At 39.6% G+C, this 21,689-nt stretch overlaps 1 protein-coding gene across 5 annotated transcripts in view; it reads left to right on the forward strand.

Moving 5' to 3' along the window:
• The first annotated feature begins 18,270 nt into the window (after positions 1 to 18,270).
• TAC3 (tachykinin precursor 3) overlaps positions 18,271 to 21,689 on the forward strand; it is a 29,002-nt gene continuing 25,583 nt past the window's right edge. For 3 of the 5 annotated variants that reach the window (XM_081315790.1, XM_081315789.1, XM_081315791.1), the window contains exon 1: positions 18,385 to 18,517. The gene's annotated coding sequence lies outside the window, so the exon portion shown is untranslated. Of the gene's footprint in view, positions 18,518 to 21,689 lie in introns of all 5 variants that reach the window. The other 2 variants (XM_081315792.1, XM_081315793.1) reach the window with 1 other exon arrangement.

Here is a 21,689-nt window from a genome sequence, read left to right on the forward strand (position 1 = left end):
GCTGTAGCAAATGATCATCTGTCTGAATCACTATTGTCCTAGTGAGGTGTATGTTGCTTTGCTTTGTGTAGAACAGTGGACCAGCGAAGCATGTTCAGCCTAAGTTGTCTTCCTTTTTGTTCTAGCATGGATATTTGAAGTCAGTGGAAAGTATGGCAAGTATGGAATCACTAGGAAGGGAAACTGGGGAAAGGAAGTGTCAATGGCATACTTCAGTACAGCAATAATAGACACAATCACCTAAAATGGGGAACTCATAAGATAATTGAATCTAGAGTTCAAGCTGCTCAACTGGCAATAGCTCTTCTGCAGAAAAATTGAAGTGTCAGAAGTGGTAATATTAGAGGCTCATGACTTTCTTGGTTGTCTGAATCTGATGAATTTCCAGGTGGGAAGTTTTACATTGTGTGAGACTGGGCTGATAACAGAAACTCCTGAGAATACATGAAGTTTTAGATGTAGGTGAGGGTAAACTGCTATTCTGTAAATCTCTGCTTTGGAGAGTATGAAGAGGCACCTGTTAAATCCTACCCTATTTTTTTCTACAGTTTTCTTGTTTTCTTTTTAACAAAAATCCAAAGATAAGAGGCAGAACTAGTGGGTAGCTCCTTCTACCAATTCAGCGTTATCCTTGAGTTCCCTCTTTCTCTATATTCTTTTCCACCATTAGCACTTTTGTTAGCTTGCTGGGAAACCAGTGGCAAACTGATTCAATGATGGATTTTTATTACTCCGGAACAAAGGAGAAAAAGCATGGAAGCTCTTATGCTGTCATTAGTCCCACGAAGATAAAACTCACAGGCTGTAATGTAGACAAGTTAAAATCACATAAGAGTTTCTAAGGGTGACTGACAGGTAGTTCTAATATATAAGGGAAAAACTTCTCTGGCTTGAGTTTGTGGATGACTGAGTCTTCATCACAAAACAAAATAAAAATGGAAGGGAACTAATTTGTTTCCTTTAATAAATCTGTTTGGAAATGGTGTCTGTTTTTCTTGGGTCTTTTTACTTGTCCAGAGGGATCATTTAGGGCAGGATTTCTCAAACCTGACAACTTGTAAGAGCTGTGGACTTCAACCTCCAGGCTTGAGAAACATCAGTGTTGGGCAAATATCTCTATCAATTCCTGAAACTGATTTTGGAGCCATTTCCACTTCCTTAGGAACCATAGTTCTGTGCAGGATGGATGCATTAGAGCAGGCCTTTTCAACCTTTTCACCCATTGTACCACTTTTAGAGTACGGCAACATCCGAGTACCACCAGTCGCCTAGCAAGGTGTCAAAAAAAGGGAAAAAAGTGATGAAGTACAGGTAGTCCTTGACTTACAACAGTTCGCTTAGTGACTGTTCAAAGTTACAATGGCACTGAAAAAAGTGCCCCCCAAGCCACAGCCGAGCAAGACACCTGCCTGCCTACCTGGCAGCGCTCTTCCTCCTGTCCGAGTTTTTCATTTTTGTGAGCATTTCTGTTGAGGATTGGCAGCGGGGTGGGATGGGAGGGGGGTGTTTGGTTTTTATTCCCATGGTCTGCTGGGTGGTTGGAGCAGGTTTTGGTCACTTCACATGACCCTGGGACACTGTGATCATAAATATGAATCAGTTGCCAAGCATCTGAATGTAAATCACAAGACCCTGGAAATGCTACAACATTCCAGCTGATTGGCGCTTCTTCTGGGCTCAGAAGTGCCAGGATCAGCGCCAAGCTCTAGCTGGAGCCTGGCACTGATCCTGGCGCTCCCACTGAGCCCTGACAGCCCTGAAGAAGCACTGATCCTGGCGCTTCCGCTGAGCCCTGACAGCCCTGCAGCTCCAGCCATCTCTTGCTCAGGCTTGTGTGGTGCTGCCACCGCTTCAGCTCATTACCCTCCCCCACTACCACTTTTCTCGGATGGTCGTGTATCACCTGCCAGATGCCAATGTACCACAGGTGGTACCCGTACCACTGGTTGAAAAGCCCTGCATTAGAGAGGAGTGGCTGAAGGACAATTTGAAAGATTGCCTTTAATATATAGGCCAGAGATTCCAACAGCCAATTGTTTAAATGAACTGCAGCACTAATTTAACTCCTGACATGAATAAAGTAATTCCAAGCAGGGATTGTTTGTAGGAAGATTTTCCTCAGTTCAAAGCCAGCTATTTCAGTGCTTACATAGAGCCACTGACAGTCCAGCAATGGGGACCAATGATTCTGCATCACTAAAACTAAAATCCTGGGATTTTTCTTGTGCACGTTGCTCATCTCTCAAGGAATGCCCATGGCTTTGAATTCACTTTGTCATTATGGAGAATATTTCTTCCCACCCCCAGCAAAATCCTGAAACTGAAAAGCAGCTTGCAAGCTATATCTGAAGATAATGCAAAAGCAGGTTACCCATTGTTGGAACAGTTTACAACAGCTTGCAAATCCAACAGATTGAGATCTGGCAGAGGTTTTTATATGGTAGGATTACTGGCTTCATTCTGTTGTAAAACCTGGGGAAATTTAGCTGTGAATTCTGGATCTTATCAGTGGGAATTTTATCCAAGATCTCACAAGACTAAATTCTACCATTGTTGCACTAAAAAAGATATCTCAGGAATCTCTTGAAAAATATATCTTGAAAAATATATACAATAAAGCCTACATGATATCCATAGAGGTGGGGTTTTTTGTGTGTGTGTGTGGTTTTTTTTTGAGGGAGTAGGACACTCTTCTTTATTGGCAGTGTGAAAATAGAAGATGGATGAATGTCTTGGGATTTGTAATAATGGATTCATGCACTGGGAATGGTATTAATTTAATATTTAATAATTTAATTTAATATTTGCATTTGTATACCGCCCTGACTATTAGACCTGACTATTACCAAGATCTAGTTTCATTCTATATTAAGAAGGGAACCAATGAGGATGTGTGATGCAGTTGGAGAAAGTCTTTAGTTAATCATGCCACTGTGATCCTAGGTGGAATTGCACCCTCCTCCCATGCTTATTTAATCTTCTTTTCAACTGAGAATTGCAGCTAAGGGAATATTGCTGAGCAAGAAAACACTGCTGTGGCAAAGTTCAATCATTTTCCATGCTACAATTCTGAGTCTGGGTTTCTCCTTCGCAGTATATGTATACACACACATACACACACACACACACACACACACACAGAGAGAGAGAGAGAGAGAGAGAGAGAGAGCGAGAGAGAGAGAGAGAGAGCGAGAGAGAGAGAGAGAGAGAGCGCACTATCTAATTGTGGACATTCCTGCTATACATGGAGATTCCTAATTTTTAAAATTGGGAGAAGTAGGATAGCTCTCTGTATGTCTTGTCCTACTTGTATGCTGTTGTGAGCTGTAAATGACATCAAGATTTAAAATAAAGTATTACAATGGCAATAAATAAGGGATGGACTCAAAGATGGCCAATTGCATCATAACCTCAAATGTACGTGATCTGTTCCATGTTTGGAAGGGTTGCTTTGTTCAGACAAGAAGTCTGAAAAAGCCTTTGTCAGTAACAGAAGTAGTAGTTATTTGCTGATGTCCTGTTTCCAGCTCTCAGAACTGACCTCTTACATATTTTTCTTAATGGAAAATATAATCTCATATTATTCAGCCAGTATAGGTAGAGACCTCAATTCATTTTAAGCAGCTCTAAATACACATCACCATTTCCTCAGGCTGCCTCTGTCTTTGACAAAGGAAAAGACAATGGGGCTCTTGGGATTTGGCAGAAGATCTGTGAAGACTTGGAGAATCAGTAATTCCTCCTTGACAAAGATATGTCGAAAAGGAAGCAGATTCGCAAGGTGTATCTTTTGCCCAATGTCCTCCCCCTAGTTTGGCATTATCTTTCATTGTTTTTCTTCTGGACTCCACTGCACATAGTATATTGGATGTATTTCAATCATGGTTTCGTGGCATTCTCATATTAAGCTTTGGAACCAATTTGCTGGTAAGCAGGAGATCATCTGCACTAGCATCAAATCCCAGGACAATGATGGCATGCATACACATCACTCGATGCACTTGCCAGTTAATTCTCCTGACATAATTTTTTCCTTAACATCCTACATTTATTCAGGCAGCCTATTATTATTATTATTTGGGGTGGGGTGGAGTAGCAGTGCTAGGTTTTTACCTTTACAGTTGGAAGATTCAATCTACCGTATACAACCGATTTGGCAGTTTCTTCTCTCTCCTGCCTTCTCTTTGGGTGGTAGTTGTCTGATTCACATTTGACGTTCATAGAAAGAACTGATTTGTAGGCTGGAAATATTTGTTTTTTTGTAATGTATTGGGCTTGCTTTGTTAAGGGAACACCACGTGGTAATTGCTGGAAGGCTGTTTGAGCAGGGAAGCTAGCTAACAGCTCCCAGCTCCTCAGACAACCTGTCTCCAGCGCTGGTATTGGTTGCCCCTAGGGCGGCAATAGGTTGCTTCAAACCTATTGGCCGCCGCCTAGGGGCCAGGGTATAAATTGCTGCATCTGCAGCCCTGTTTTCTAGTTCAGATCCTGCAAGCAATAAACCATGATCTTTGCTGAACTCACTCGCCTCGTCTTCATTCCTGCGCAACAAACCCAGTACACAACACTTTTCATGCCATTTTCTATCACTGATAGATAGGAGTATTAGCTTGGAACTGTTTTTTGCCAGAGGTTCCATAACAAACAGAATTGTGTATTGATGGTGTAAATTGATGTATTACAACTCTTTTATTTTTATTCTGTGTCTGACCTGCACAACAGCCACTAGTGTGGTTTGAGAAATAACCAATCCACTACTACCAAATGTTAGGAAGGATCTTCTACCAGAGCCTAGTTTTTCACAATCATTCCCACTCTTAAAGATAGGCTGCTAAGCACATTCCGCACCTCCAGGCTTCATGGATATCGATGGATCCCTCACTGCTGCCACACTGCTAGCTCCCAAACAGTTGATTGGCATTTTCCTTTGTGCCCTAAAATTGTTGTTAAGGTGAAGTCAGCTCTTAGAGGTAGTTTGGGAAAGAAGCACCAACCATGACTCCCTTAATTACAGTAAGATTACCGTAACACAAACTTGCAGGTCTGAAAATATATCTGTCACCCCTCACTTTTACAGCCAAAGAAAATAGGGACAGTTTCTTCTGAGACAATTGCCATGGGCCCATTCCTTCTGCAGGTTCAGCTGCTTTTACCTGATTGTCGTCTAGTCTGCGGCTCTTCCTCCTCACTTCTCTCGAGGACATTCACACAGACCATTAAAGGTAGTCCTCAACTTAACAATCATAAAGGAACCTGCCCGTTACAGTTGTAAGTAATGATGGTCATAAAGCAACCCGATTTTTTGACCTTTTCCGCGATGATTGTTAAGTGATCACCGTGGTCATTAAATGACTATTGTGGTTAAGTGACCACCACAGTCATTAAGAGAGCCAATTGTTTGGTGTGGGCCAATTTTGCAAAAAACTAGAATTTTTTTTGACAAAAAACCCTCATAAAACATGATCATGTGACCACAGGACACTGCAATTGGCCATAAATAAGGGCTGGTTGCTAAGCAGCTGAAATGCAGTTCAGCGGAGGGCCTGGCTGTCAGAACTTTGGAACCGGGTTGTAAGTGCTCTGGGGAAGTCTTATCATAACTTTGAACGTAAGCTACGCAACCAGTTGTAAGTCAAAGACCAACTATACAGGTACCAATGTGGCTCTTTCTCCTTTAAAGTTCTGTCAGCCTGCTCCATATCTTTAGTGTGGACATTTTAATTTAGATCTTCAATTGCAGATGTTTTTATGGTTCATTGTTATTCTAAATATCGTGAGCCTGGAATATTTGCTGTATATTCAATGATATACAAATAGAAAATCAACCAATGTGCCTTCCGTTCATTGCAATGCTATGTAGCTAAGAGAAGATCTCGGTCTTTCCTTTCTATTTTAATTTCCTTTTTATTTTAATTAGATCCTGCAATTGTGGTTGTCAAAAACAATGTCAAGGTGAACCATTTTTTTCCCCTTTACCTGGAGCAGTTTCACCAGGAGGACCTGGGTTCTGCTTCTCTTGAGCGAAATCATTAGAACCACCCACCTTCTGAACAGGAGAAGAAGCAGCAGAAAACTAATTGCCACCTTTGTAAATAGACAACGGCTGTAATGACATATTGTGGCGCTAATTGACATGTAAGTTATTCTGTGAGCTTTGTGAGATGGAGAGCAGGATAAAAATGTTGAAAATAATAATAAAACAATCAGGCTGCCCTTCATACCCAGGTGGGTCTGAACAAAGATTAAAACAAGGTTAGAACACACACCATGCAGAGGAATGCTTCTGCACAATTTGTTCCTCCAGGTCTTAATTTAATCTAGCGGAAGAGAATTAAACTGCTTCCAAAACTTTTCCAAAAGAGAAGAGGCTTTCTGAGATTATCCCATAGGTAGCCTGGCTTGTACTGATGTTTATTTAATTATGGGGTTGAGGGCTACTGTGTGAATGTCTTGACGTTAGTTGAACATACTGATATGTTGATATCTATAGCATCTGCAGGTGGGAAAGTGTCAGTTGTTATGTAAGGAGACGACACTACAGGTAGTCCCTGACATACAACTGTAATTGAGCCTGGCAATTATGGTTGTATATTGTGATGGTCATAAAACAGGTCAGGTACGTGATGTATCTGATTTTACCACTTTTTCACAGCCATCATTAAGTGAACATGGCAGTTGTAAAACAAACGTGAACATCATTAAATGGTCATTAAGTGAACTCATTGTCCACTGTGACACAGTTTTATTGAAAACCAGAACTGGTTTTGGGCAACACCATTATAAAAGACATTATAAAATGTGGCTGTGGGATGCTGCAAATGGCTGTAAAAATGACCGTGTTGCTGAGCACCCAGTGTGGTCATGTGATTGTGGGAGGTGGCGACTACCAGAATTTGGGAAATGGGTCGTAACTCCTTTTCTCCAGGTAGATCATAAGTCAAGGACTTCAAACAGTTGTAAACTGAGGATAATGTGTAATCCTTCTTGGGCTATCTTCTCTGTGGTGAATTACCATCCTATTGTGACAAAGAAGACTATAGACAATACTTGTCACTTGGGAATTGTTTGAAATTTTATAGAACACAGGAATTCCCTCAGTGGCATGACCAGCATATTTGGTGGAAAGGAATAAATTGCTATTGAAAGAGTGACCCTCTTGATCTCTTCATCACCATAGGGCACCTGTTACGTTCTTTTCTGGTTATTTTTATAGGCAGCCCATTCCTCTCCTATTTAGTTTTACATATAAAATTCCCTCCTAATGTGATCAGTAAATCAGTAACGGAAGAATAATAGAGTACCTCCTTATTTTAACTGCCAAAATAATGGCAGCCCTACAAACTGTTTTATAACTTCTAATACTCTTTGTAGGAGTTTTAGAGATGAAAAATAGTGCAATCCTGAACAGTTTATCTTTAATTCGAAGTAAGTTAAATGAATATTACTCCCAGACCCAATGTGGAATACAATGTTTTTAAAGAGAGAAAATCAATCACTGGGAGCGTTAAGGCTAATATTGAAGAATTAGCACTTCCTTATCTGAATTACAGCATCGACACCATGTGGCTACTATATAGTTACAGATTGTGTTTGTCCATTTTCACATCATTATTTGTTTACTGTTTGCTCCTTTGGCATGTTTAAAAGGAAGTGAGACCTACATTTTAATGGGATTTATTGCCACATAACATTACCTAAATGGACACAGAAATGGACCATTATTCACCAGATTTACACAGTAATAAAAGTAATGTCTTTAAGGTGCTTTAAGATACTTGGAGGGTTTTATTGCAACAAACCTATATGGTTCTCCACCCTGCCCGGAGGTGCCTGCTGCCCTATTCTGAATGCCAATGGGTTATTCCTCAATAAGTGTGTTTATGATTCCAGCCTCAAGAGAGGTTTTAATGGAGTTTTCGATCAATTAGTTTGGGACCCAATCCCATTGATTCCAAATTAAATTTTTTTACAAAGAGTGCTTTGCCATGCAGTTGATAATTAATATTTGGGCAATATAGTGATTTTGTCTTACTTGCATTAATTAGAGTTCAGTTGATAATATCCTCTTCGTGAAATTTTGTACACATTGTACATACACCCACATATGTACATGGCTGTACATAGGACAGAAGTTGATGGGTCAAAATCTGAAACATCAGAGAGCTTTTGCAGGAAAACACCAGAAGATGAACTGTCATCAGTTGGAAGAGGGAACAATATCTATATTTTTTTTATACACTTGTGAGAATGTGTACAACATTACACCCAGTCCTTCCTCTATAGTGGTAGTTCTCTGCTTGTGGTCTGCAGACCTCTGGGGGGCTGAAACGTCATCAGAGGGGATCTGCAAAGGCTTGAAGAAATGTTATGATTTAAATCCTGAGTCAAGTTTTCCGTGGCCACAAAAGGAATTTAAAGGGGGTCTGTGGTGAAGAAAAGGCTGAGAACCACTGCTCTATGGAATCATAAAAGAGCCTAGGTTAATCTGGCAAGTAATGTCTTATCTAGGCCAGCCAGTGTAGCCCAAAATTTAGATCTTGGTTTTCTGCAGAGAAATCTTCTCTACCTTTTGCAGCTCAGTGATGTGTGGCCCTGTCTCAGATCTGGGAGGATGCACACAGTGGTGGGATTCAAAGATGTGAACAACCGGTTCTCTGTGTGGATGAGGCTTCCAGAAGTCCATTCTGGGCCTGGGCAACAAAAAAAAAGCTAGCGGTTCTGCTGAACTGGTGCGAACCGGCTGAATCCCACCACTGGATGCACATCTCCAGAAAAGCTGGAAGTGTCTTGTGGCAAGGTAAATATTTCTTAATGAGACAGCTTTGTGGATTGACTAGCTATATTTGTCTCAGTAGGGTATGATGAATCATCTTGTTTTTCTTCTCCAAGGTAACTGGGAGTCTTTCAATCAACTCAAGGACAGCTGTCTAGAATCACTTAGGACTACAATTCTCAGGGTAAATACAGAATGTGTTGATTTCCAGGAGTTTAAAAGCCCTGTGGTGTCAGAAGAAAGCTCTGGGAGTTGAAAACATCCTTTTGTAAAATATGGCTCCCCCTGAACATAGGCTTCAAGGAAGAATGCTTCCTTCCATGATCCCACAGATCATTCTTTTCTCTGTGTGTACTTGCTCTTTCCTCTCTTTCCATTAGTTGTGTCAAATTTGATAAAGCACGTTCTGCTCTGAAGTGTCACACTCAGATAATGACAGCTTATCTTCTTGTCAGCAGGAGAACTCCCAATAGTAGTTCATGTGGATTTGGAGATGTTTTAGTTTTCCTCTCTTTTCCTCCCCCCCCCCTTCAGTGCATCTCTTTCTCTCTCTATGTGCATGGATTGATAGTTTTCACTCTGTTTCCTCTTTTCATTGGCTTATTTATTTATTTATTTATTTATTTATTTATTTATTTATTTATTTTCATCTGGCTTATTCAGCATGGAATGGGTGGAAGGAGAGTTCTCTGGTTATTTCCTGATCTTTCAAAGAAGTCTCCCTCTTCTCTCCCCTCCCCCATGTTTGTGTTTTGTTTATATGTCTACATGTGTGTTCAGAAGACATAGATCCACAGGAATGGATTTTTAGATTTTGGAAAAGTAATGTGCTGCTTAAAGATGCCTTATAGACACCTCCTTTCCTTTGTCTTTCTGTGAAGTAATATATTGACATTAGAGATTTTTCCTTTATTGATACGTAGATATCATAACAGCATACATATCATTATATTTTATTCACTCTGAATATTACTAAGTCTCACAATTCTGTGGCACAAAAACCTTCTTAAGAACTAAAGAACAGAGGGATATAGAGCTTACTCTTTTGCCTGCTAGTCAGGAAAGCAAAGAAGCAATGGCTAAATGCCACTGCTGTTGTCTAATAAAAGGAGAATTGTTGATGGCAGGGTGGAAACTGGCAAAATGTTGGTAGTTATTCGGTAAGAGACGAGATGAAGAAATGGGGGGACATGGGCTGGAGATGATTCAACAGGATGGGAGCAAGAAGCAAGAAGACCGGGAGCTTTTCCAGACTGCTGAGTTTTGAGTGGTTTCTACCTACACTGAGTTGGCACAAAATAATCCTAATATAAAATCTGGTATTCCCATTGCCAACGCCTCTCCTCCTTCTAATTGTCTATGGAGATTCTCAGTCTTCCAGGTCATAGTTGTCCCAAAGATGCTTTTTCACGAGGCAACTGGACTTTCTTGTTTTCCTTTGAAGATGTTTTACTTCTCATTCAAGAAGCTCCTTCAGCTCTGAGCACACTGAGAAGCAAAACATCTTCAAAGGAAAACAAAGTCCAGTTGCCTCGTGAAAAACCTCCTTCTAATGCATCTATTCCAAATCACTAAAGCAGGGGAATCTGTTTGGAGGTGTGTGTGTGTGTGTGTGTGTGTGTGTGTGCGTGTGTCCAAAAGAATCAGTCACTGCCATCTTCCATTTTTTGACACTGTCCTCTGGACAGCCCTGCCCTGCAGAATGGTGTTACTCTGGTTGATGTGTGCCAATTCCTGTCAGCAAGTTGAGTTGGTTTCTTCTCAGGCTCTGTTGCTGCAAGTCATCAACCAATGGAGAAAATGGAACAAATGGGAAAATATCTTTTTAGGCTTATGTCCTTTGTGGGCTGAGAATAAGATAAGAGGCAGTCTCACGGGGCCCAGGTTGAAACTTTGCCCTGTCAGGGCCTGAGGATGATGTACTTAATTGCATGGGCAGAGTGGGTCTGTGGAGAGGAATAAGAATGCTTAAGAGGAAGGGAATTTCCTCTCTTTTGTAATAAAGTGAACATGTTGAAGTAATGAAGATTGCTTCTCTAGGGGGGAATACCTAGGGAGGCAATACCTTCATTAGTTCACTTTATGATAATTGTATGCCGTTCAAATTCCTAGAATTTTTTAATCAGACAAGGTGGTTCAAAGCCAGGAAAAGAAAAGGCCTGTGTCGTGGCTAATCTTTGCATTAAGATTACATCAGTGGTGTTCTCAGATGATGTTTGGCCATATTGATCAACTCCCACCCACTAATACTCTTCCCAGAAACTGTGTTTGGATCTTCATGGGCCCAGAAAGCCCATAGATGCAGGGATCCCTTGCAATTCACTTGCTGAGGAGCTCTTTCAACTTCTCCAAGGCTTCCTTCCTTCAAGGTGCAAGAAAAAGTAAAAAAGAAAACTAAAGCTAAGAAACATAATGACTTTCAACCTTCTCTTCAACAGATATTGACTAACCCATAGTCTCCCCCTCCTTCTTATGTCTTCCAAAAATCTCTTCAACTGTACATTAAATTCTCATCTTTTCCAATCAATCATTAAATCCATCAATCACCATTTCACTTTTTTCTTCTTTTAGAAGATTACCATAAAAAGTTTCCAGTCTTTTGAAAAAGAACTTGTTGTTTTTCCCCTGACCAAACAGGTCAGTTTTGCCATTTCTGCTAATTCTGATAGTTTTACAATCCATTGCTCTATTGTGGGAATATATCAATACTCTTCTGTCTTTGTGCATTTAATAATCTTGCTGCCATTGTTATATACAAAGCTATTCTTGAATGAGTCTTTTGTAATTTAGTATCCCTAAGTCCTAATAAAAAGAATTTCTGGTTTCTTTGTAACATTAATCCTTAAAATTCTTTCTATCATTGTATGCAATTTTATCCAAAATTTCTTGGCTTTTTCACGTCCAATGTGCATGATAAACTGTCCTTTCATGTTTTTCACATTTCCAACATTGACTTCAGACACCTTTTACATTTTTGATAGTGTCCCTGGTGTCACATACCAACAATACATCATTTTATATAAAAAGTTCTCTCCAGCTATAACACAATGTAAATTTTATCCAATTTATCTACCTTTTTCCCCATGTAACTGTCTGTATATCACAGCCAATTGGCAGCCCATTTTAATAAACAATCCTTAACTTGTTCCCTTTCTTTTTTGAAATCTTAAGAAAAGTTTATATAGTTTTGCAATCACATGTTCATGTACAGTATTTGTACATAATTCATTTTCAAATTCCATTTTTATGTTTTTTAAATTCGTTACCCTCTTGCCCATATTAAATCTTTCTTTTAATTGTGCACAAGAAAACCCATCGAAAACGATGTTCCTCTGCAGTTAATTGTTCCCTTGACTTCATCTTAAATTTGCCATCCTTAAAGAAAGGAATGGTACATTTTAATATCCTTGCATCTGTAGAAGATTAACCAATTGACTGTATAGGTGCCTGGTTATCGATTTTCATTCTGGCTGATGACAATAGATTTTTGTTAGTGTTTGAAATGATTAGAAATGACTAATACTTTCATTGTTCAGCTATATACTTTTTACAGGCTGAGATGCGGACTGCCCTTCTCCCCTCCCCCTGGGGTTCCTATATCAAGTGTGTCTGAATCAGCCTGCTCAATTAACACAGATCAGTTTTGTCTGGCAGCACCAGGCAGCATTGTATGGTTCTTTTGTCATGAAATATGAATGTCTCAAACAGCAGCCATCTCTCAGTGGTGAGAACAACACCCAAGGTGACTGTTTCCCTTGCAGGATATTTGAGGGGAACTGAGGAGAGACCACCACTGTGGAGCTATTATGTCCTTGCAATTAGGAGGGGCAATGCTTTTATTAATTATCTTCCCACTACTTGTTTAATTATCATCCTTGCCATCACAGATGCTCCCCTCTGCTCGGGGCTGAGAGCTGGATTTGTTCATGACTTACATTGTCCCTTCTCCTCTTGGCCTGTATGTGTCGAAGTGATACTGTAGGCTGAAGTGCTTCTGGTAACAATGATGATAGATAGGAAAGTGCTAAAGTAGAAGCGTGAACCCTGGAGTGGAGGGGAAAAAAGGAAGTTGGGGGTTAGGTAGGGAAGGAAAGAAAAAAAGTCACGGAGAACGATAAGAAGTTCAGGAGTGCCATATACTATCAACTGATGTAAAAAAAAGAAAGACTTTGCCTCAAAAAGATGTGTGTAGTCTAAATTTTTTGTCAGATGCAATTTCACCCCCAAAATAATTAGAACTGTTCCACAAGCATTTAGGAGAACATGAAATTCATTTATTTATGATTTTTGTCCCACCTTTGTAAGTAACTCAAGGTGGCAAACATATCTAATATTCTTCTAATTTTTACCACAACAAACCTCTGAGGTAGATTGGCCTGGGAAAGAGAGGTTGGTCCAAGGTTACCCCACCAGTTTTTGTGCCTAAGGAGGGACGAGAACTCAGTTTCCTGGTTTTATTTTGGATTGATTTATTTCTGTATTGGTTAGTTAGTTGGCTTGTTGGGTGTATATCCTCCTTTTCCTTCAAGATTCAAAGTGGCTTCCCTAGGGAATCTCCCTTCATTTTATTCCTCTACTGGCTATCTTACGAGGTAGGTTGGGCTGAGAGGAAGTCAGAAAAGTCATCCAAAGGATTTCCCTGGCTAAGGATAGACTTTTACCTAGGTCTTGTCAGCCCTAATCCAACAATTTAGCCACTGGGACAAAAGCATGCAGGGCCTTATGGACCAAGGGCTGTATTTTACTTTTAATAATAGGCAGAACTGGAACAAACACTAGGTTTGATGCTAGTTCATTTACACTTAATTCATCAGTATGAGTCATTGCCATATTTTAAAATATGAAATTAAAATGTTTTGGCTGCCAATTTCACCCTTTTCATCCCAAAGAAAAATCCTCAAAGTGCTTTTTCAAAAGGCAAGTGATTCTAAAAGCACCTTTGGGACATCCATGGCTTGGATGACTGATAATCTCCGTAGACATTATGCTTCCAAAGGTTTCCCATCTCCCATCCAGCTACATCTTGGTCCGCAGACCACTACATTCAACTCCTTCCAACACGTTCTGCTGGCTGAGTTTATAGCCTTCGCTTTGGTATAATCTCTGCAGCCCTGAAATCATCCACTAGTCGCTCGGCTATCCTGATGTCTCTGCAGTTCCAAGGTGACTGATCTGATGATATGCTCCGCAATTTTCTCCATCCCGGCCCTTCCTTGTGTGCAAAAACCCTACATATATCTAGTGCTATTTCATGTTCCTTTGGTGAAACTCAGAAACTCCTCTTTTCTAGAATTTATATTCTAAAAGTTCAGTTTCCATCTTCTTTGCTAGGCCTTTTGTAAGACTTTAAAAATGTCGCTGTGTACCCGGGCCTGGGCCTTGGAATCTGTTAAGGATCTTGTTTATTGGCTTTACTGTTAGTTAACTATCTTAATTGCTACACTAATTTTATTTTTGGATGTTTGATTGTTTTTAACTGCTTTACAGTTTTAAAATTGTAAGCTACCCAGAGTCACTTGGCTGACATGGGCAGCTATAGAAATAGAATTAATAAACAAATAGAGTAATATTATTTGCCTAAAGTATTAAAACTCTTTGGCTATGGTTCACCTGAAATTTCCTTTCTGTAAATTCTCGTATCAAATATGTTCCATGATATAAAGGTGTGTCCCAATATAAATTCAGCCGCTTTGAAATCATATTGGCTACCAAAATGGCTTTTATTAGACTAGGGTTTGCTAACAGGTTGTTAAATTAAGATGCTAGCCTAAAAAATTGACTTCCAAACACTTTATTTTCTTTTAAAACTTCTGGAAACTTGATGGAATAATTGTATCCACTGTGACATTTCTCATACCTAACTTGATGGCAAGCTCCTAAGAAGAAATTTCCATTTCAAAAATTGTCAAGTTCTAGCTGCAAAGTTTATTTTAGCCTGACCATAAACATCCAAACCTAACTATGACAATGCCAAAATAATAAAAGATGCATTGTGACTTTTATAACCCCAAATTCTGCATGGTTGTACTTGCAAACCAAAATTACATGCAAGTATGCCACAGGCAGAATTTCCACCTTGATGCGGAGACAGATTAATTCACTGCTTGCCACTCATATCCATATCCATCTCCTTTATTTTTGACACTAATTGTCACCCAGCTTACAAAAAGTACAAGAAAAGACTGCAGACTTCCGCTATTTTATTTGGCAGATGGGGGAATCTTTGCAGAAATCTGTGTTAGCACCATTATAAAATGGCAATAGTTGGGATCTATAATATCAAATGTAATAGCTCTGCTTTTCCTTATTGCAGTGTTCTGAAGATAATAAGGAATATCAAACTGAACTTTAAGTAGCCCCACTTTTTCTCATTTCAGTGTCCTGAAAATAATTAGAAAGTTGAACTGGGGTTTTTTTTGTTTGTCTGTTTCTCTGTATTTGTCAATTTCAATCATTTCTCCATTTTCCCTGAAGTAGGAGATGTGGATGCTAAGTTTCAGTTCTTCTACTCTACAAGTAGCTACAAGCAGTGGTGGGATTCAGGCAGTTCGCATCACTTCAGCAGGACACGTAGCTAATTTTTTGTTGCCCAGGCCCAGGATGGACTTCCAGAAGCGGCATCCACAGAAAGAACTGGTTGTTCACATATTTGAATCCCACCATTGGCTACAAGTAGTTCCGGACTTACCACCACAAATGGAACCATAATTCCTGTTGCTAAATAAGATGATTGTTAAGTGAGTTGTGCCTATTTTGCCTCCCCCCCCCATGGTTAATAAGTGAATTGTGCAATTGTTAAGTGAATCTGACTTCTCCCATTGACTTTGCTTGTTGGAAGCCAGCTGAGGTCACAAATGATGATCACATGACCCCAGGATTCTACAACTGTTGTAAATACATGCCAGTTACCAAGCACCACAACTGTGATGATGTGACTATGGGAATGCTGCAATAGTCATAAGTATGAGGATTTCTTACAAGTCACTTTTTTCAGTGCTGTTGTAACTTCAAACCGTGACTAAACAAATGGTGGTAAGTCGGGGACTACCTGTAGTTGCACAATCATGGCAGGGTCTCTCACCTGTCTTTTTCTTCTGCCCTAGTGTCTACTTACCTTTCTTTCTTTCTTTCTTTCTTTCTTTCTTTCTTTCTTTCTTTCTTTCTTTCTTTCTTTCTTTCTTTCTTTCTTTCTTTCTTTCTTTCTTTCTTTCTTTCTTTCTTTCTTTCTTTCTTTCTTCACATTATTCTAGCTCGCCAAATGAAATATGGAGTATGGAAGGAGGTCCTGATAAGGCAGCCTAGACAGGCTCCAGGCACAATTTTGAAGTCATGTTCACCCCATTCATCTGCACTGCCCACTAGTGGTTGGGGACACATTGAATGGAGACAGAAGCAAAGCCAGAGGAGAATAACTGGCAACACAATTTGACAGTAACACAATAATTGGCTATAAAAACTGGCACACACAATTTGAAAGTATATCAGAACTGATGTGGCATAGACAAACTCCTATAGTTTCATTGTTTTGTGCCAGCTCCAGGAGAAATAGAAGGCTCTTTCTCCATTATCGAGTCTAAGAATTCTCTATTCTGGTTCTGGCTGAAGAAGCTTCTCGGATGAGGAGCGAAATGTCTTCAAAGAGAAAAAAAGTCAGTTGCTTCATGAAAAAGCACCTCTGGGACAACCATGACCTGGATGACTGAGAATCTCCATAGACAAGTGAATTAAACAAACAAAAAGACTCTGTCAGAGTAACAGGTAGAGTATAAGCCTTGGAAATGTGATGGACAGATAAACAATGAATGTCTGTTGAGGATGAAATGGTGCAATCATTTCCAAACATTTTAATCATAATTCAACAACCTTCACTGTAATGATACAGTCTTCATCTATAAAAAAAGAAATTACCACAACTGGATTTGTATATTTCCCACTTAAAATGTTATCATAGCACCCTTTAATAATTGATGCAACAGAAGGCTTCCCCACTTGTCTGACCGGGATTCAGATCTATAGTGCATTGAGAGTAAATTAGCTTGGTGTCAGTATTGCCATCTTATTTTTTCTACCTCACCCTCAATACTGATAAAGAAGAAGGGAAAAGCAAGAGAATACAATACCAGGACACTTTGAAAATAGAAACTGTGCCTCTTATAAGTCAGTAAATTAATAACAGAACTTGCGATTGTTTGTGACAGATCAATAGTCGGACTTACCATGAGGTATCATGCTGGTCACCAGGAGTTAGAGCCAACAGGAAAAGATTAACTCTACTTCTCCAATCATAAGGCAGGGCACGGACTTTTTTATTCCACAGACGTAGTCCCTATCAATACAATCACCTATTGTACAAGAGGTACGAAAACATCCATTTTATCAATAAAACAACATCAATATAGTAAAGAAAATCAGAACATAAATATTGTAGATTCATATCCCATATACAGTATGTATGTGTATATGGGATCAGCCCAGGTTCGAATCTCAGAAGGGTATGGCTGACTGATGAAAACTAATAAGTTTGAAATGCATATCAGTCTCCCTTAATTCTTTGTTAGTAATTTACATAAATATATGAGCTGTCACCGGTGTGACTACTGCCTGTTCGATGGCCTTCAAGATAGGCTGAAACAGGAAATAAAGATTTGTCCCATGTTTGGGGCCTAGCAAGGTAATCTAAACAGTTAACAAGTATTTGACACATACATATATACATATATACATGTATACATATACATATACATACACACACACACACACACACACACATATATATGCATTGTTTAGGCATCCTGTGGATGGGACTGGGTCCATCTTCTGGTGATCACAGTGATACTTCACTGTAAGTTCAGCTGCTGTTCTTAATGATTGTAAATTATGCCGACAGGAAAGAGATAATGCTGTAGGTAGGCCAATGTTTTATATTTTCTGCTAGATTGTGTATCCAAAGGCAACTTCCACGGAGGAGAACTTAACTGGAGGAAGCCTTCAGACAAGTTATTTAGAGAAAAATTCTGCTTCCACTGCTGTGTATTACTGACATCCTGGATATGGGCAATTTCAAAAGCCTGTGGTGAGATATGAACTCCAAAATGATCTGTGCACATGTGGACCTAAATATGTCTGAAACCCAGGGGGATTAAGTAAGAATAGGCTTGGCAGGTGAAGGGCTACACGACCATTTTCCTGCAAAGGCGGACGTCCAGCCAATGGATGGGCATAGGGGAGACTGTGAAGGTATTGTGGAGGTAGCACATCACGAGAGGTGGGGTACGCATGTGTGCATCGTTATCTGGTAGGTATGATGACGTGTGAGATTTGTTGTGTGTTGTTATCTATATGTGAGCGTGGCGAACCAGCGGAGAAACTTGTGCAACGGTCCGCGTGGGCGTACTGCGCGAGAAGAGGTCGCTTTCCGTGGGCCCTTCCTCCCTTTCTCCTCCACCCCCTATCGGCGCTCTCCAATCCACCGCAGCCCGCCCTTTATTAAAGTGGCGGGAACAGGCGGCGAGGAACTCTCGTCGTCGACTTTGGGCTTTGCCTCCAGCGCGGTTGCTGCTGCTGCTGCTGCTGCTGCTGCTGCCGCTGCGCACGAGGGACGCCAAACTCTTCGCCCGGGAGCCAGAAGCTGCGGAAAGAGCCTCTTCTCTGCCCATCTCGGCAAAGCAGTTCTCGCCGCTGGCACGGAGGCGGCCCGCCGAGGCTGCTTAGCCCGCTTGCCCTCCTTCTTCATCAAGTGGCCGGGTAGGATTTTGACGGCAGTGTGGAAAAACTAGTGATTTGGGGGCAAGAGCAAACAGAGCGGGGAGCGGAGGGACATGGCGAAAGTTTCGTCTAACTTTATTGGGAGGATGGTGGTGGCGTTTTCATTGCGGGGGGAGTCTTGCCTGGCTGGCATTCTTCCTGCCTTTCCGATCTGTAAGAGGTCTTTGACAATGGTCCACAGGTGCATTTTGTTTATGATACTGTCGCATCATCCATCACCGATACTAATGAAAAGTGAATGACGAGGGGGGGGGAAGGTGGTTTAGAAGAGACTCAAGAAAGCACTTCTTCACAAGCCATCAATAACTTGGGGAATTTGTTGCCGCGGCCACTGACTTGTGTGGTTTAAAAAGGGATTGGATAAATTCATGAAAATTCAACATTACCTGTGGGTCTGGGGCTAGATATCAGCTGCAAGGGAATAACAGCTGGAAGAGCTGTCTCTGTGTCTTGCCTACTTAACTGTAAACTTAACATTAGGGGCGTCTGGTTGGCCACTCTGACAAAATGCCCCAAATTCAGACTGTTCTTATGTCTTTAATGATTAAAAGTATATATAAGCATGCTAATTTGCATTTAAGGGGGAGCATGGATACCACTTTCCCATTATAGATGCTGGACTACAGTTCCTAACTGTCAGACAGCAAGGCAATGGATATCTAAACAGGAGAACAGCAGATAGCCAGAGTAGAGAATGTCAGTTAGTTGTTTTGAATTGATAATAGAAGATAAATATATATGTATAGAATCCAGGGTCGGGATGGGAAGAGAAAGTGTCTGATGCGGAGAGCTCTTATGCACCCCAACAAAGGAGATGCATGGAGTTATGATATGGTAACATGATTAAACTATTTGAATTGCTGCAGTGCATAAGACATTGCAGGATTGAAATATAGGAAAACAGACTTTGCTGAATATGTGGAGAAATTCCTTAACAATACAGATTATTCAACAGTGGACAAATTGCCTCCAAAGGAATTCTCCTTTGCTTGAAAATGCTGAAGCAATGTCAGAATGGTAATCTGTTAAGGGTTTAATAATTTTTCCCTTGTCCCTGGACTGTACCAAATGAACTGAAAAAAATCTATTCCAGATCTAAAATGTTACAAATTTTCATGTAATGGTCAATAATGGCCTATTGCACCTGGTCTGATAGTTTGGGCCAGAGTAAGGTTGGTAGCAATTGCCCCTCTGCTTTGTAGAGCAAGAGACAAACATTTAGTTAGAGTGGCAGTGAGCAGAGAGATGCTTGCTTCTTCCTGGCCAGTCCCTTCCTGACTCTACTTAGGATTTAGTCATGCTGAGTCCACAAAAAAAAGGTACACAAGGTATTAAGGTATACATTTTATATCATTTGCAAGGATTCTGAGTATGCATCCCACAGAAGGCTGAAGAAGGCCTGGCATCTTGAGAACCGGCATGTGTATAACACAAGTGTTTACATGCATGTGTTGATTGCCTTCATATTTGTGGAGTAAGAAAGACAGTAGCTACTTTGATAAGGCAAACACCATCCTAGGATACTAAAGGCTGCTTCACCTCTGAAGACTTTGAATGCACAAACTAAGTTTTTCACATAAACCAAAAGTAGCACAGAAAAAATAAATAAAAAGTTAATAAAACAAAGAGCCCCAAGTAGTCTATTTTAATTGCTAATCTGGTCCTGCCTGACTACTTGGATTTCTCCTGTGAAGAAATCATTTCATAGGCGGGAATAAGGACTGCTGACTGCTCAAAGATTGTTACGTATATTGCATGAACGGTGGTGGATGGCTGATCAGGTTTTGATTTGAATGTATGAGTGAGGTGCAGTTAAATATTGCATTGCAAAAATGAAAAACCAAAAATTTAGATGTGGTAAAGTAGATGAATGAAAAATCTAATAGCGCATTTGTTTTATATGGTCTTAATATAAGCAAATGCGTTTCTGTCTAAATGTATTCTTCACAGAATTACAAAACTTAAAATACAGGTGTTTTGCCTAAATATAAGAAACTTTCATGAGCCTTTGCTATATATTATTTGTATGCATACTGTACAAATCACATAGACATAAAGTTTACATGCATATTAAGAAAAGTCATGCATATATTATTTTAAATTAGAATTGGAGGTTATAAATGTGATCCTTAGTTTATTCATCCAGCCTACGAGCTTTCCTTTTGTTAGAATTCAAAAGTACTTACTATTCATATGTAAAACATGTAAAGGGATTAAAACTCCTGAGAAATTTAAATACAATTTGAAAAGTGAAGATTTAATGCAAATACCGAAGAAACACTTTAAAAAGCTAACTATGGAATTAAAAGAGTTGTAAAACACAACTTTACAGTGAATAGTTAAAAAGCTCGAAAGAATGACAGATTTTTTTTCTGCAGAATACATCAGATGAATCTGAAGTGTGTAGTCGTAGAATCCATACATTCTATATGGGAAAGTTGGTGATACTCTGTGTGAAAATTTGTTTGTATTTATTCCCTGCTCTCCTAAAGCTTATAATCCAACCCTAATAGTTTCTTAGGAGCCCACACCAAACATATAACTTGCTAGAATGTATTTATTATGTGCATTTATTAAAACTGGAAAAATACTGAAATATATCTGTATCATAAGGATATCTGGATTATATTCAGGAGATATTATTAAAGACACATCCATATCTGTGAATGAACATAACATCAATATATTAAAAGCAATGAAAAGGTTTATGTTTCCATGAATATAAACTAGCAGTAATCTTGATTATAAAGTTAGAGTACAAAGTTTATAAGGATTAAAATTGTATGAATATCATGCCATTAGTTTAAAATATTGCATAGCTGAATACAAAAATTAATTAGTGTAAGTTAAAATTTCAGGGTGATATAAGTGTGCATAAAAGAAGCAAGAGTAAAAAAAGGATAAGCTAAGAAGATTATAATTAAAGGGAAATGAACCATAGTAGCAGTCTTGATGATCAGTCTTGAGCAGTATATTATATTAAAAATACAAAGGAATTCTATCATTGCACAATGAACTAAAATACAGAAATATTGCAGACATGTAATTAGCTGCTTAAAGCCCATTGAACAGAACTGTAGCTTGGAAGTCATTGAGTGATCTCATCAACCCTGTTGTAAGTTTTGTTGATTGTGAAAGAATTAACTCTTTA

This window comes from Vipera berus (genome assembly GCF_964194415.1).
Source record: "Vipera berus genome assembly, chromosome: 2".
Taxonomy (NCBI): domain Eukaryota; kingdom Metazoa; phylum Chordata; class Lepidosauria; order Squamata; family Viperidae; genus Vipera; species Vipera berus.